General features: G+C 45.4%; 1 pseudogene; it reads left to right on the top strand.

Annotated features, from left to right (window-relative positions):
• Positions 1-1,478: 1,478 nt before the first annotated feature.
• Positions 1,479-5,764, top strand: LOC148542715 (uncharacterized; annotated as a pseudogene).
• Positions 5,765-15,853: the final 10,089 nt, after the last annotated feature.

The raw sequence follows: 15,853 nt of genomic DNA, 5'->3' as shown, positions 1-15,853 counted from the left end.
CAAAATGGAGGAAGGGGAGTGTCCTGGAAGTGGCAATAGACTTTAATATCGTTGGTCGTTGATTGTTGGTCACGTACACACTGACTGATATGAACGATATCCTCAACGATATTGGTCAAATCCGGCTGTATGTACAGACGCCAAAAGATATCGTCAACAACCAGAGGGAGCATCGTTGGTATTTGACAGCATACACGCTGGGCGATATTATGAACGATAATGATATAATTTATCGTGCAGTTGTTCAACATATCACCCAGTGTGTATGCGGCTTAAATGTGTGTAATCAACGTTTCTCTGCCTACCCCTCAGCTGACAGCCCTATGCATGGAGCGAGCAGCCGCACACTACATAGAGCCAGACAGTGAAAGGCTGTCAGCATGCTGATTGGTGGATGGCTTTAGTTATCCACCAATCAAAGTGCATCACTCTCTGTCTGCCTTTCAGCCTGCAGCCAGGCAGTGAACGGCTGTCAGCATGCTGACTGATGGATGGCTGGAGCTATCCACCAAGCAGAGTGCAGCATTCTCTACCTGCCTTCCAGCCTGCAGTCAGACAGTGAATGGCTGTCAGCATGCTGATGGATGGATGGCTGGAGCTATCCACCAATCAGAGTGCTGACAGCCATCACTGTATGGAAGTATGTGGAGAGACAATACAGGACTGCAGGAGGGGTAAGTTATGTATTTTTTTTTATGTATTCCTATGAATGGGTGGGTAGGGGCCCCGGTACATTGCTTTGCCCAGGGCTTACAATGCTGTTAAGATGACCCTGCATACTTTGCAGAGACTGCGCCTGAGTGCTGTGTACACCTTGAAATGCACTGGGAAGACAAATGAGGCACACTGGTGCAAAACTAGGGTATTTTTGCAGTGCACTTCAGGTGCCAGGGCCATAGCTAGGGAAGTGCAGCCAGTGCCATCGCACAGGGCACCACAGATCAGGGGGCGCTGTTTGGGCTTGTAAATTTCTGTTTATTATCATTCTCACTTGTAGCTTCCTCTTATTTCATCCCCAGCATCTCCTGGCCTCCCCTATCTCTTTCCTGGCCCTTCCCCATGAGGCCATGGCTATTTTTTGGGTGCATTATGTCCCTTTGAAAAATGAAGGGGGTGTTAAATGTATAAAGACAGTTTATGTGCATTGTCATGTAATAGTAAAATGAGGTAGTGTACCTTTAAGGATCTTGCAGCATAGAAGGACGTGTGATCAGGAAGTGGAGAGATATAGGAGAATGTAAGAGAAAGGAGAACAGCCATGAGGAGATGATGTCTTTATCTACCTGTAATAATGCAAGTATTACTGATAATAAATAAACTACATAAACAGCATACTTGATGAGTCATTGCTATGAAGAAAGGTACATTAAGATATAACAACTGGCGACGAGGATAAACTTTTCATTACTCAAACTCAGCTGCCTTACTCACAGTCACCATGGCTGACACGCTTTTAATTCCTCAGTTTCTGCATGTTGATGCTCTTAATGCTGCAGAATTATGGAGACAATGGCTTGCAAGGTTTGATCATTTTATTGAAGCTATGGGACTAACTACTGACAGCAAAAAGAAAAGCATGCTTCTTATCAGTGCTGGCCCCAAGATTTCTAAACTTTATGATACTATGCCAGAGGCAGACACCAGGGACTATACCAAATCCAGGGACTCTTTGACTGTCTATTTTACTCCAAAATGCAGCCTATCACATTCTAAATATATGTTCAGGACAGCTATGCAACTGCAAACTGAGGGCCTGATTCTGACCCGGTCGCAAGCGCTGAGCGCTCGCAACCGGGTCAATGGTGGGACAGTGCGCATGCGCACGACGGAGCCGGCTCCGTCGTGTGCATGCGCGAGACCCGGATAGCGACGGGCAATCCGTAGCTCAGGGTCTCGTACCAAAGGGGGCGTGCTGTCGATGTTGAGTGACAGCACGCCGCCTTTGGTGGGCGGGCCGGGGGAGTGGCTGCCCAAACAGAGGCGTTCCCATGTGAACGCCTCCGTTTGGGGCAGGCCCCACATCACGAGCCAAAATCTCTCTGGGGCTTGCGGCAATGAGACCCTACCACAAGGGTCTCGTCGCAAGCATGATGGTCTTGACCATCGCGACCATCTTCCTGGCCGCTCGCTATAGCTGTGGGTGGTCACCCCCAGCTATGCGAGCGGCCAGGAGGCCGTTCTAAAAAAAAAATAGCCCGGCCCTGATTCAGAGCGAGCACTTTGTCAGAGCGTCCGGCTCTGAATCAGGGCCTGAATCTGTTGATGCATATATTACTAGACTAAGGATTCTTGCCAGAACATGTCAGTTCCATGATGTTGAAGATGAAATTAAGCAGCAGCTAATTGCATTTGGCACATGTAAAAAGTTGCGCAGACGTGCTCTTCAATTTGAAATTATGCTGACAGAGCTGCAGCAATATGCTAGAAGTCTTGAACTTTCAGAAACACATGCTAAGGACATGGAGAGGGACATGAACCAGCTGGAAGTGTGCAATAAATTACATACTGACACAAGTGGCTATATGGAGTCGAGTAAATCTAGATCATGTTACAGGTTGCTGACGTTCCTATCCACATTCAGGAGACTGTCCTGCCACTGGTAAAATTTGCACTGTATGTGGCAAACTGAATCACTTCTCCTTTGTTTGCAAATCCAGGGAAACCAAATCTACACCCAAACAATCTTCACAGCAGTTTAAATCCAGGAGAAAGACAGTGCATTGTGTGGATTCTACATCGTCTCCAACTGCAGAATCATCTGACAGTGATAATATGCCAGAAGGCTTTATCTACATGTTTCATCAAGTCGGCAAAAACAAGGTCAGTCCAAAAACTGACATCACCCTTGACAACACTTCTGTTGAATTTTTAATATATTCTGGTGCTTCTGTAAATCTAATGGATGCTATCAGTTCAAGAAGCTGCATGGCAAGGTGGTTTTGAATCTAACATCTGTAAGAATATTCACTTATGGTAATAAACTACCCCTTCCCTTACAGGGTTCTTTTGACGTTATTGCACGCATAAATAACAAACTGACAAAAGCATTATTTTTTGTCACTAAATATGCAAGAGGCAATCTCTTGGGATTTTATACTGCATCACAATTGGGTCTTATACAAATTGTTGCCCACACACACAATTACACCCCTGTTATACCTGACACTTCCAATTCCACTCCTGTCCTACATGAACCAAAACCACTATGAAGTGATGTGGATCTTTTACTGCAGGAGTATGATCATCATTTTCACGGCATTGGAAAACTTAAAGACTATCAAGTTCATCTTCACATTGATCACTCAGTTATACCAATTGCTCAAGAACATCGTCGCATTCCTATCAACATAAGGAAACAAGTGGAAGAGGAAATACAGACACTTGAAGACTTAGATATCATTGAAAAAGTATCTGGCCCAACACCATGGGTATCACCTATTGTGGTTGTGCCCAAACCAGGTCAACCAAATGCAGTAAGAATATGTGTTGATATGCGTCGTCCTAATTTTGCCATTAAAAGAGAGCGCCATATTACTCCTACTATGGATGATATTATACATAGACTAACAGGTGCATGTTTTTTTCGAAATTTGATTTAAATAAAGGTTATCATCAACTGGAACTTGATGAAGAGTCGTGACAAATAACAACATTCTCAATTCATGTTGGGCTATGAAGATACAAATGGCTGTCATTTGGAATCATATCTGCAGCCGAGGTATTTCAAAATTCTATCCGTCAAGTCATACGGTCAGTTTAAAATGCTATCAATTACAGTGATTATATTCTGGTTTTTGGAGCAACTCGCCAGGAACATGATGCGGCTCTACGTCAAGTGTTTCAGTGTTTTCAAGACAGGAATTTAACACTGAATAAAGACAAATGCATCTGTCTTCAACAGTAGCTCAAATTTTTTGGTCACATTTTCTCTGAAGATGGAGTGAGTCCTGATCCACAAAAAGTTCAGGCTCTTACAAAAATGTCGAAACCTAACAATGCTAATGAAGCAAAGTCATTTCTTGGGATGACTAACTATTGTTCCCAATTCAATCCAAATGATGCCACTTTGACAGCCCCACTTAGGGAACTCACAAAGAAAAATGCTAAATTCTTATGGACTTCCTCTCAATCGCAAGCATTTGATGACATAAAACGATGTCTGCAGGATAGTGTCACAATGTCATATTACAACACTGCTTGGAAAACAGAACTTATTGTGGATGCTAGTCTCATGTGGGTTAGGAGCTATCTTGACTCAGGTGAATACCTATGGGGATCATCACATTGTAGCATTTGCGAGTCGCAGTTTGACAGGTGGAACAACGCTACTCCCTGCCAGAAAGGGAAGTTCTTGCAGTAGTCTGGGGTTGTGAACACTTTCATCTCTATTTATTCGGCATTGACTTTACCATCCAAACATCCAGCTAGGATACAGCGATGGGGCTTACGTTTACAGGCATACAAGTTCTCCATCATTCATAGAGCTGGCGCTGATAATCCTTCAGATTACATATCTAGACACCCTTTGCATTCTGACATCTCACAGTCTACTTCAGTGGAGGAGTATGTGAAATTTATTATCAACAATTCAATTCCTGATTCACTTACTAGTGACAGCATCAAAGAGGCTTCTTCCTCAGATAAAGTATTGCCAGCAGTAAAACACTGTATTATTTGAAATGATTGGTGGTTGGGGCAGTTTCTGTTTTCAACAGATGAGGAACAAGACTTTAGAGCACTTCATAAACATTGTCAAGAACTAATTGTGCATGATGATTCAATCATTCTCAGAGGTGACAAAATTGTCATTCCAGCTGTTTTGAGAAAGCAAGTAATTGACATTGCCCATGCCAGTCATTTAGGAATTGTAAAGACCAAACAACTTTTACGTGAAATGGTATGGTTTCCCTCCATGGAGCAACCTGTTGAATCAGAAATCCGAAACTGCATGACATGCACCCTTCTTTCTACGCAACCTAACAGTAAACCATTACGGATGACTGACCTGCCTGACAATGTCTGGGAACATGTTGATGTTGACTTCTATGGCCCATTATACAATATACATACTAGTAGCTGTGGATAAATATTCACGATATCCTGCTCTTGAAATAATATCTTCAACATCTGTCTTACCAGCGTTGGATAAAATCTTCACTACTTATGGAATTCCAGGAACAATAAAGACAGATAATGGTCCGCCATTTCAAGGTGCTGATTTCAGCAAATTCATGAAACATTTTGGAATTCGACATAAAAAAATTACTCCCCTGTGGCCACAAGCTAATCGTCTTCTGAACGTTTTATGCATAATCTTGGAAAGCAACTAAAGATTTGTAAAGTATCCCGAATTCCAATTCAACAATCCTTAAATCAATTTCTCAGACAATATCGATCAGTGCCTCACTCCACAACAAATGTCCCTCCTCAGACATTAATGTTTCACAGAAAAGTGATCAGATCCACACTCCCGGAAATTCATTTAACTCCTGCATATAAAGATCGTCAGATTAGGAAGACGGACTCTGCTAAAAAACAAAAAGCTAAACAGTATGCAGATCAGAAAAGGAGAACTATTGTTTCTGATTTACAAGAAGGAGATTGTGTTCTGGTGAAACAAAAAGTAGTACGCAAGGACATGACTGCTTTTCACCCAAGTCCACTGACTATAATGAAAAGGAAAGGAGCAATCATTGTTGCAGGAAATGACAATCAAACAGTGACAAGGGATGTTTCTCATTTCAAGAAGATATTTCCATCTTAATCTTCTGATGGACCAAGTCAAGAGGATGTCATCACAGTACCTTTACCACCCTCAGCATCAAGTGATCCGATTATGGAGTTTGTTTCTTTGAGTGAAGGATCACATATTCAGATGAAAAGAGGCAGAGTAATTAAACCTCCTGCTAGGCTTATTGAGCAGATATGACTCTTAATTTCTGGCTTGTAACCATTCTAGGTTTTCCAGTTTCATGTATATTGGGTTAATGTTCATGCTCAGATACCGTTAACACATTGTTATATGTTTAATTTCATAAATGCACTACTTGTTGTAACGTAAATTTTATATTAAAAAAAAAAATTATATAAAAGGAAGGGGGAGATGTAGTATCTATAAAGATAGTTTATGTGCATTGTCATGTAATAGTAAAATGAGGTAGTGTACCTTTAAGGATCTTGCAGCATACAAGGACATGTGATCAGAAAGTGGAGAGATATAGGAGAAAGTAAGAGAAAGGAGAACAGCCATGAGGAGATAATGGCCCTGATTCAGAGCCGGACGCTCTGACCAGAGCGCTCGCTCTGAATCAGGGCCCAACTCCATTAATATGGAGCGTCCTCCTGGACGCTCGTATAGCTGTGGGTCACCACCCACAGCATATACGAGCGTGCAGGATGATGGTCGCGATGGTCTTGACCATCGCGACCATCGAAACTGCGAGCAACAGCCTGCGGTTGAGGTTTTCAACCGCAAGGCCAGGAGTGATTTTGGCTCTATCAGAGCCAAAATCACTCCCACTGACATCACTAGTGATGTCAGTGGGGCCGGCTTCAGACGGTAGGCGTTCCCTTGGGAACGCCTCTGTCTGGCAGGCACGCCCCCGGCACGCCCACCAAAGGGGGCGTGCTGTCAGTCAACATCGACAGCATGCCCCCTTTGATGAGACACTCTGAGCGAAGGAAAGTCCTTCGCTCGTCGCGTCTCGCGCATGCGCACAACGGAGCTCCCTCCGTCATGCGCATGCGCAGTGCAGACCATCGACCCACTTGCGAGCGGACAGCCGCTCGCGAGTGGGTCTGAATGAGGGCCAATGTCTTTATCTACCTGTAATAATGTAAGTATTACTGATAATAAATAAACTACATAAACAGCATACTTGATGAGTCATTGCTATGAAGAAAGGTACATCAAGATATAACAGGGGGCGCCAATGCTCTTTCTGGCACAGGGCACCAAAAAGTCTAGTTACGGCTCTGTCAGGTGCTATATATAAATTACCTCCACAGTCATATAGAACAGTGGTAATTAATTCAGCGTTTCATGCTGATGCTGCTGGGTCTGTGTACACAGTGAATGTGCAAAAATATGCAAATGTCGCCGACGCCGATGATTCTATTAAGATGCCCAACTACGGCTTTGAAAACCATGCATCTGCATACAAAGATGCAGCATCAATCACAGATTATTTGATTATCATAGTTCTGAGTAACCCTAAGGCCACCCAGAATGGCAGCACGAACTGAGATGCTGGAGCCACTTTAATTGCATACGGGATCGCAGGCGCAGGCTGTGACACGCCTTAAAATAATGTTGTGACACCCCTGAATTATTTGCCACCACTCCCCGATACCTCACACAAAGGTATTGTCAATCACACTGCATGTAAAGGTCACTACGAGCGACTACGGTTATGTACGTTGACACATGCGCTGTGTGACACTGTGATATCGGCATTGTGTACATCACTGAATCAGGCCCATAGTCCACAATACAATTTATAGCTATCTCGGGGCTCCACAAACGGGATGTAGTCAGCACCCGGCATGCGGGATGCCGATGGTCAAAATACTGACGCCAAAATCCAGACAACGTTGTGATCCTGGCACCAGAATCCTGACCGCTGGCAATGCCCCAAGATACGTATGGGGGTTAGGGGGAGGGTTAGGGTGTGGGGATAGGTACTAGGGGGAGGGTTAAGGTTAGGCACTAAAGAGGGAGAGTTAGGTTTAGGGTGCAATGAGGGGGTGGTTAGTTTTAGGCACTAGGGGAGGAGGTTAGGTTTAGGCACCGGGGAGGTAGTGTTAGGGTAGGGAGAGAGGGAGGTTAGGTTTAGGCATATAGGGCGGTGGTTAGGTTTAGGCACTGGGGAGGGAGGGTTGGGGTTAGGGTAGGGAGAGAGGGAGGTTAGATTTAGGCACTAGGGGGGGAGGCTAGGTTTAGGCATCGGGGAGAGAAGGTTAGGGTAGGGATTAGGGTTAGTCTTACCTTCTTTCTTTCAGAGTGTCAGGATTCTGACTGTCGGGATTCTACGGTCGGTATTCTGACCAGCGGCATTCCGACCGCCGGGATCTCATACCGAACCCCCACAAACACCAGGTGCCTGTACCCATGAAGCCTATTTGTATTTCTTCTCTGTGTGCTGGAGGAGAAGGCTCGGTGTACACACTAGCTCAACAATGGGTTCTCTCTTCTCTGACCACTATCACTAATTGATGAGGTTAAAAATGTTGCTGAATAGATGGGCTAATAATAATGCAGCATAGATGGGTCAACAATAAGGCAGGGTTAATGAGTTTGAGGCAGTTCATGAGAATTATTGCTGTGATTATAATGATAATAATGAAATGAAGAGAGCAGGATGATGATGTTGAGGTGGGCAGGTTGGCAATTATTGATGAAGGTGACGTGTTGATAGGGGGACTTAGAGTCTAAATCCCCCTAAATGGAAATGGAAGATCCACTGGAGCTGTAAAGTACCATCTACACTTAACTACTCCGTGTCCACTACAACACCCAGGGGGTACCACAAATGTGCCAACCAGGTCCCAGTGTCTGTGTAAGAACCAAGCATGGGAATAAGGGACTGGAAGAAGGTATTATTATTATTATCTTGCAGCTCCCATGTGACACTGTGACTGCAGAACTAATCCAGCGCCAGTTTGCACCCGGAGATGTGGCTTAACAATGCTCAAGATACAGAATAGTAGACAAGCATTACACAATCAAGTCTGTCTATGTCTGGACAGTGTTATTAATTAATAATAAAGGCACATATACATTGTAAAATACATAAGCGTAAAATGTGTCCAGATCTGCATGGGCAAAGATACGTAAGATGTATTTGTACGTAAAGGTAGTATCAAATAACGCAATTAGTGTAAATAAAACATGAGCCCTGTAGTACAGTGTACTAGTTCTCTTTACTCCTGCTGTCTCTATCCCACTTATGGTACAAGGTGACTGACAGAGGAATTAGGAAAACCATTTTGGTTTTTGGATTATTTATCAAAGCTTGGAGATAGATACAATTGTGAGAATTAAAGTACCAACCAGTCTACTCCTAACTCATTTTACAGGCTGTGTTTGAAAAATGACAGCTAGAAGTTGATTGGTTGGTACTTTGGGCCTGATTCAGCAAGGAACGCAAGTGGGGGAATGCACGCATTTGGTCGATGCTCTCACACTGCGCATGCGTATGCATCTCAATGCGTGTGCGCAAACTACCAACTGCAATGGGAACTGCATGAGCAGAGGGGGAGTGGTCGGGCAAACACAGGCGTGCCAGTGCGTTGCAACGGCATTTCAGCGGCATTCATAAATTAGGTATTGAGAGCTCCTACGCAGCCAGAGCTCCCACTGCGTGCAGGAGATATAGCAAAGTCTGCGGTAGGGTCAGGTCAACCACTAGTGTGCGTTTGGTTTAATTGGTTGTCGATGCATATACACACAATTACAGTAGGGGTGAGCGGGTTCGGATTTCTGAAATGTAACCCCCAAAGGGCACTCCAAACAAAAAAAATATATTTTCTGTGTTTGTGAATTGTGTGCACTGTAGCCGCACAAAGTAGTGACAAGCGTGCGCCTGTGTCATTAGTAAAGGGCCGGCTGGCTTGTCCGTTAAAGGGTGCTGTAACCCCCAAAGTACACTCCAAACAAAATAAAAAAATATTTTCTGTGTTTGTGAATTGTGTGCACTGTGGCTGCACGTGCATCAACAAAGGAGCAGCGCCAAGCGTGCGCCTGTGTCCCATAAGTAAAGGGCCGGCTGGCATGTCCGTTAAAGGGTGCTGTAACCCCCAAAGTACACTCCAAACAAAAACAAAATATTTTCTGTGTTTGTGAATTGTGTGCACTGTAGCCACACGTGCATCAACAAAGTAGTGCCAAGCGTGCGCCTGTGTCATAAGTAAAGGGCCGGCTGGCTTGACCGTTAAAGGGTGCTGTAACCCCCAAAGTGCACTCCAAACAAAATAAAAAATATTTTCTGTGATTGTGAATTGTGTGCACTGTGGCTGCACGTGCATCAACAAAGGAGCAGCGCCAAGCGTGCGCATGTGTCCCATAAGTAAAGAGCCGGCTGGCTCATTTCTTAAAGGGTGGTGTAACCCACAAAGTGCACTACTCTCCAGCAAAAATAAAAAAATATTTTCTGTGTTTGTGTGCGCCTTAGCCGCACGTATATATCAAATCAATATAACATAAATGGAGGACCAAACTTTCTCCGATAAAAATAAAATAGGGAAAGATCAAGAACCACTTCCTCCTAGTGCTGAAGCTGCTGCCACTAGTCATGACATAGGGCCTGATTCAGACCCACTCGCGAGCGGCTGTCCGCTCGCAAGTGGGTCGATGTTATGCACTGAGCATGCGCACGACGGAGGGAGCTCCGTCGTGCGCATGCGCCAGACGCGACGAGCGAAGGAAAGTCCTTCGCTCGTTGTGTCCGATCAAAGGGGGCGTGCTGTCAATGTCTGCCTCCCGTCAGAAGCTGGCCCACTGACATCACTAGTGATGTTAGTGGGAGTGATTTTGGCTCTGATAGAGCCAAAATCACTCCGGAGCTTGCGGTTGAAAACCTCAACCGCAGGCTCCGGCTCGCAATTTCGATGGTCGCGATGGTCTCGACCATCGCGGCCATCACAAAGCACGCTCGTATAGCCTGTGGGTGGTGACCCACAGCTATACGAGCGTCCAGGAGGACGCTCCATGAAAATGGAGCCCGGCCCTCATTCAGAGCGTGCGCTCTGCTCAGAGCGTACGGCTCTGAATGAGGGCCATAGACGATAACATGCCATCAACGTCGTCTGCCAAGGCCGATGCCCAATGTCATAGTAGAGGGCACATACAATCCCAAATGACAAAGTTCAGGAAAATGACCTTAAAAAAAACATTTAAATCATCTGAAGAGAAACGTAAACTTGCCAATATGCCATTTATGACACGGAGTGGCAAGGAACGGCTAAGATCTTTCCCTATGTTCATGACTAGTGGTTCATCTTCACATGACGATGGAAGCCCTCCTCCCGCTAAAAAAATCAAACGAGTTAAGCTGGCAAAAGCACAGCGAAGAACTGTGCGTTCTAAGAAGATATCACAAATCCCCAAGGAGAGTCCAAGTGTGGTGGCGATTGCGTTGCCTGACCTTCCCAGCACTGGACGGGAAGAGGTGGCTCTTTCCACCATTTGCACGCCCCCTGAAAATGGTGAAAGGAGCACCCACAGTCCACTTGCTGATATGCAAATTGAAGATGTCACTGTTGAAGTACAACAGGATGAGGATACTGGTGTAGCTGGCGCTGAGGAGGAAGTTGGCGAGGAGGATTCTGATGGTGATGTGGTTTGTTTAAATCAGGCTCCGGGGGAGACAGTTGTTGTCCGTGGGATTAAAAAGCCCATCACGGTCATGCATGGGCAGAAGACCAAACATTCCACCTCTTTGGTCTGGCAATATTTCTATCCAATTCCGGACAACAACTGTCTTGCCATATGTAACCAAATGTAATTGCAATATATAGGAAATAAAAATAAACAGTATAAAAACAATGATATTATAAATAGGATGTCAAGCAATAAGAATTTATGCAAGATTAACCAGCATACGGGGATGTGGAGTCTATAATCACAGCTTATATGTGACTTAAGACCAAATACATCAGACAATAGAATACTCAGTAGGATATGAAAACTCCTACTATCAGGTAAATGCTGGTAACTGCTGTGTGTAATGAGGGTACTACGTACCTCACTTAATTAATTATATGCCCCAACATAAATCTGAACCCTCAGCGTGGTCCTTGCCTAAAATCTGCAACTATGCAAATTAGTTTATGTGCGTGTCCGCAGGGCTAAGTGACCCAATGCAGTGCTGATATATGGAAAAAACTAAATATAAACCATGTATCTGATAAAAAACAAATGTATTGAAGTTTATCAAGTAAACAGAAAAGTATTTAAAAAATCCCAAGCATACAAGGGAATGGAGTCTGTAGCGACAACTATTTCTAATCACAATTTGGAATAAAAATAATAAGGAGATGTCCTTGGTTTAGGAGTATTCTATAGAGGGTATAAAAAAAGGGGGGGGGGGATCTGACCTAATTTGAATGTCTGTGCAATCCAAAAGACCAGACTATACTGATACTAAAAACATAACATATAAAATAGACGTATTGCAGAATCATCGATCCCAGCACGAGCCGCTCAGTGCACATCGCGGCCGTCCTGGTAGTCTGTCGGCAGACCCCCAACACTTCGGGACCTTGATATATTTCCAGAGTCCAGGAGAGACATTCATGAGCAAAACGAATGGTAATTTACCAAGGATCCATAGTGGGCACGCAGATCAGGACCCTGATCATACCCGCATCCCCACTTCACATTCTACGGACCCCAGGGTTTGGCTTTGAAGGGGCATTCCCCCACAGATATTACAGGACTTTATCCACCTGTTGGACACAATTGAACCTCTTCACCGTGTATATGTAAATGTAACCCCCCCTTCTGTGTGCGGTGTGGTACATAGGTGCATTTGGAGTGATACACCTCCTATTGCCTCAGGCTAGCTCTCCAGGGTGTGGGCAATACCTGAGAAGGGGGTCCCTGCCCATGCAGGCTTTATAACAGTCACACATATAGATACAGGTATAGATAGACACATGCAGCAACAGTTCTATTGAATAACTTGGGCGCCAGACCTTCTCTTATAAAAATAAACCAATTTATTTCTCTCCTCCTGCACATGACTTTACAGGACAAGAATATGGTTACAGCAGCTTCTCCTCTCCCTCCAGCTCATATACTTGGCATGTCAGATGGTATATGACAATCTTATGGATATGGTTACATTACATCACCCTCTTCTTCACCAGCACAGTCATTAAGCATAGTCACAATGAATGCTTTGCATTTTACCCACACAGGTCCACCTGGCCCTTTGCTGGCTGGTGCCTGTAGTTCTCCACTTCATATGTGCAGGTCCACCTAGCCCTTCGCTGGCTGGTGCCTGTAGTTCTCCACTTCATACGTGCAGGTCCACCTAGCCCTTTGCTGGCTGGTGCCTGTAGTTCTCCACTTCGTATGTGCAGGTCCACCTAGCCCTTTGCTGGCTGGTGCCGGTAGTTCTCCACTTCATATGTGCAGGTCCACCTAGCCCTTCGCTGGCTGGTGCCTGTAGTTCTCCACTTCATACGTGCAGGTCCACCTAGCCCTTCGCTGGCTGGTGCCTGTAGTTCTCCACTTCATATGTGCAGGTCCACCTAGCCCTTCGCTGGCTGGTGCCTGTAGTTCTCCACTTCATACGTGCAGGTCCACCTAGCCCTTTGCTGGCTGGTGCCTGTAGTTCTCCACTTCATACTTCAGGTCCACCTAGCCCTTTGCTGGCTGGTGCCTGTAGTTCACTTCATACATGCAGGTCCACCTGGCCCTATGTTGGCTGGTGCCTGTAGTTCCACAGCTTCACACACATCTCACATAACTTCTTTTGCACTCTGCCTCTCCTTTGTCTCTTCTAAGACAATATACAGAGTGTCTCATACACAGTCTGCCTCTCTCTGCTCCCCTTCTCTTTCACATGGGACAGCAATATACAGACTTTTCTATTGCAGCTATCAGATGCTCAGCTGCTGCCCATCCCTATCCTACAGGAATGGCTCCTATAGCCACACTGCTACCACAGTGCTGGGTGGCTTTTATGCATAAGGGACTCCTCTGGTACCTTAACAGTAAAAGCTCCTGGGAAATTCCTCTTCCCCATCTCTTCAACACATATACTTGCATCTCTTACCCCTCTCATGGGTGCTGAACACTTCACTGGGCTGCTCACACTGCAACCTTCCAGCTCTTTCTCTGTGGTCTCTCACAGACTTTAGCTCAGTGGTCTCACTCTAGACCTATTTCTCCTTTGGCGTTAGATGGGCATCGTGGCAGTCACCACGGCCCCGCCAATCTCCCCCTGCCAGGGGAGCACAAGGGCTACATTTCTGCTTCCAGCTCTGAAGCTTCCCAAAGATGTCTGCAATCTCCCAAATTCTTCTTCCCCACTCCCTTTGTTCTCTCCCCCTCCTCCCTCTGCTCTGCCAGCTACACACCCAGTCTTCCCACCCCTGCGTGTCTATCTCTCCAGCCCCTCCTTTACCTGAAAACTGATCCCAGGGTCTCAGGAATGCAATATCTACAAAAGGAAGCAAGCTCTAACACTGAGAGGGGTGTATTTACAAATACCATCCCTTAGAGGGTGTTACATACTCCCCCAATTAGGTAGGTATGCTTTAAAATATATACATTATTTTGGTATACCTGGCTAATCACTTGCACATGCAGGCACACCCGACTCACACTGGTGCACACATGTAAAACCTTGCAATTTCGTATGTCACACCACATAATAAAAAAAAAACTCTCAGTGGTGAAAATCACATTAGATCACATTTGCATGGAAAAAAACATTAGCAGTGAACAGTATGCAAAAAAAATTCACATTTCCAACAATATATCCCACTACCCCCAATGTGTATAATAACACAAGAGTCACGGGTGTCCTCAAACACGTTTGTTCATACATGAGTTATAAATGACAATTTTAATGTCATACAACGAAGTACCTGCCAGGCCTGCCCGTTGAGTCTCCTCCCCTCCTCGGGTCAAAAGGAGACAGGTGGCTCTCGTGGCCCCTCCCAATACCCCCAAACTTTTGCGGGTGCAGGGTGCACTCCCCCCAGCTCTTCTCTAATGCTGGGCAACTTTTTACATGTGCTCCCCCCAACTTCTGGAGGAACACACAACAATTCCGCTGAGCTCGCTCTCCTCGCTTCCCACGCAGATGGGATGAACGGCACTACAAGTCCCAACAAAACTTCACACATGTGCTTCTGCTTTTAAACAGTCTCTGAAACACTTTGGCACTACCACCATTTTGTACTTGACAATTTGTCCTACAGCGGAGTTACACTGGTAACTTTAAACAATGGGGTCAATCTCCGCCTCCTGAACCCTTGGTCTCGCTGGGACACCCAGAGAAGATCAGACACGGTGTCTACCAAGGGGTTTGCTCCGGCTGGATTTACTGCATTTAGTCTCTGTATCCTGCGAGCACTTCTTCCATCTTACTGTGCTCGAGCCCCACGTTGGGCGCCATTTTGTAACCCCCCCTTCTGTGTGCGGTGTGGTACATAGGTGCATTTGGAGTGATACACCTCCTATTGCCTCAGGCTAGCTCTCCAGGGTGTGGGCAATACCTGAGAAGGGGGTCCCTGCCCATGCAGGCTTTATAACAGTCACACATATAGATACAGGTATAGATAGACACATGCAGCAACAGTTCTATTGAATAACTTGGGCGCCAGACCTTCTCTTATAAAAATAAACCAATTTATTTCTCTCCTCCTGCACATGACTTTACAGGACAAGAATATGGTTACAGCAACTTCTCCTCTCCCTCCAGCTCATATACTTGGCATGTCAGATGGTATATGACAATCTTATGGATATGGTTACATTACATCACCCTCTTCTTCACCAGCACAGTCTTTAAGCATAGTCACAATGAATGCTTTGCATTTTACCCACACAGGTCCACCTGGCCCTTTGCTGGCTGGTGCCTGTAGTTCTCCACTTCATATGTGCAGGTCCACCTAGCCCTTCGCTGGCTGGTGCCTGTAGTTCTCCACTTCATATGTGCAGGTCCACCTAGCCCTTTGCTGGCTGGTGCCTGTAGTTCTCCACTTCGTATGTGCAGGTCCACCTAGCCCTTTGCTGGCTGGTGCCTGTAGTTCTCCACTTCATATGTGCAGGTCCACCTAGCCCTTCGCTGGCTGGTGCCTGTAGTTCTCCACTTCATACGTGCAGGTCCACCTA

This window comes from Taudactylus pleione, unplaced genomic scaffold (genome assembly GCF_031769625.1).
Source record: "Taudactylus pleione unplaced genomic scaffold, aTauple2 ptg000009l, whole genome shotgun sequence".
NCBI lineage: Eukaryota > Metazoa > Chordata > Amphibia > Anura > Myobatrachidae > Taudactylus > Taudactylus pleione.
The sequence above is the reverse complement of the archived record's forward strand: the minus strand, read 5'-3'. Positions and strand labels throughout refer to the sequence as shown.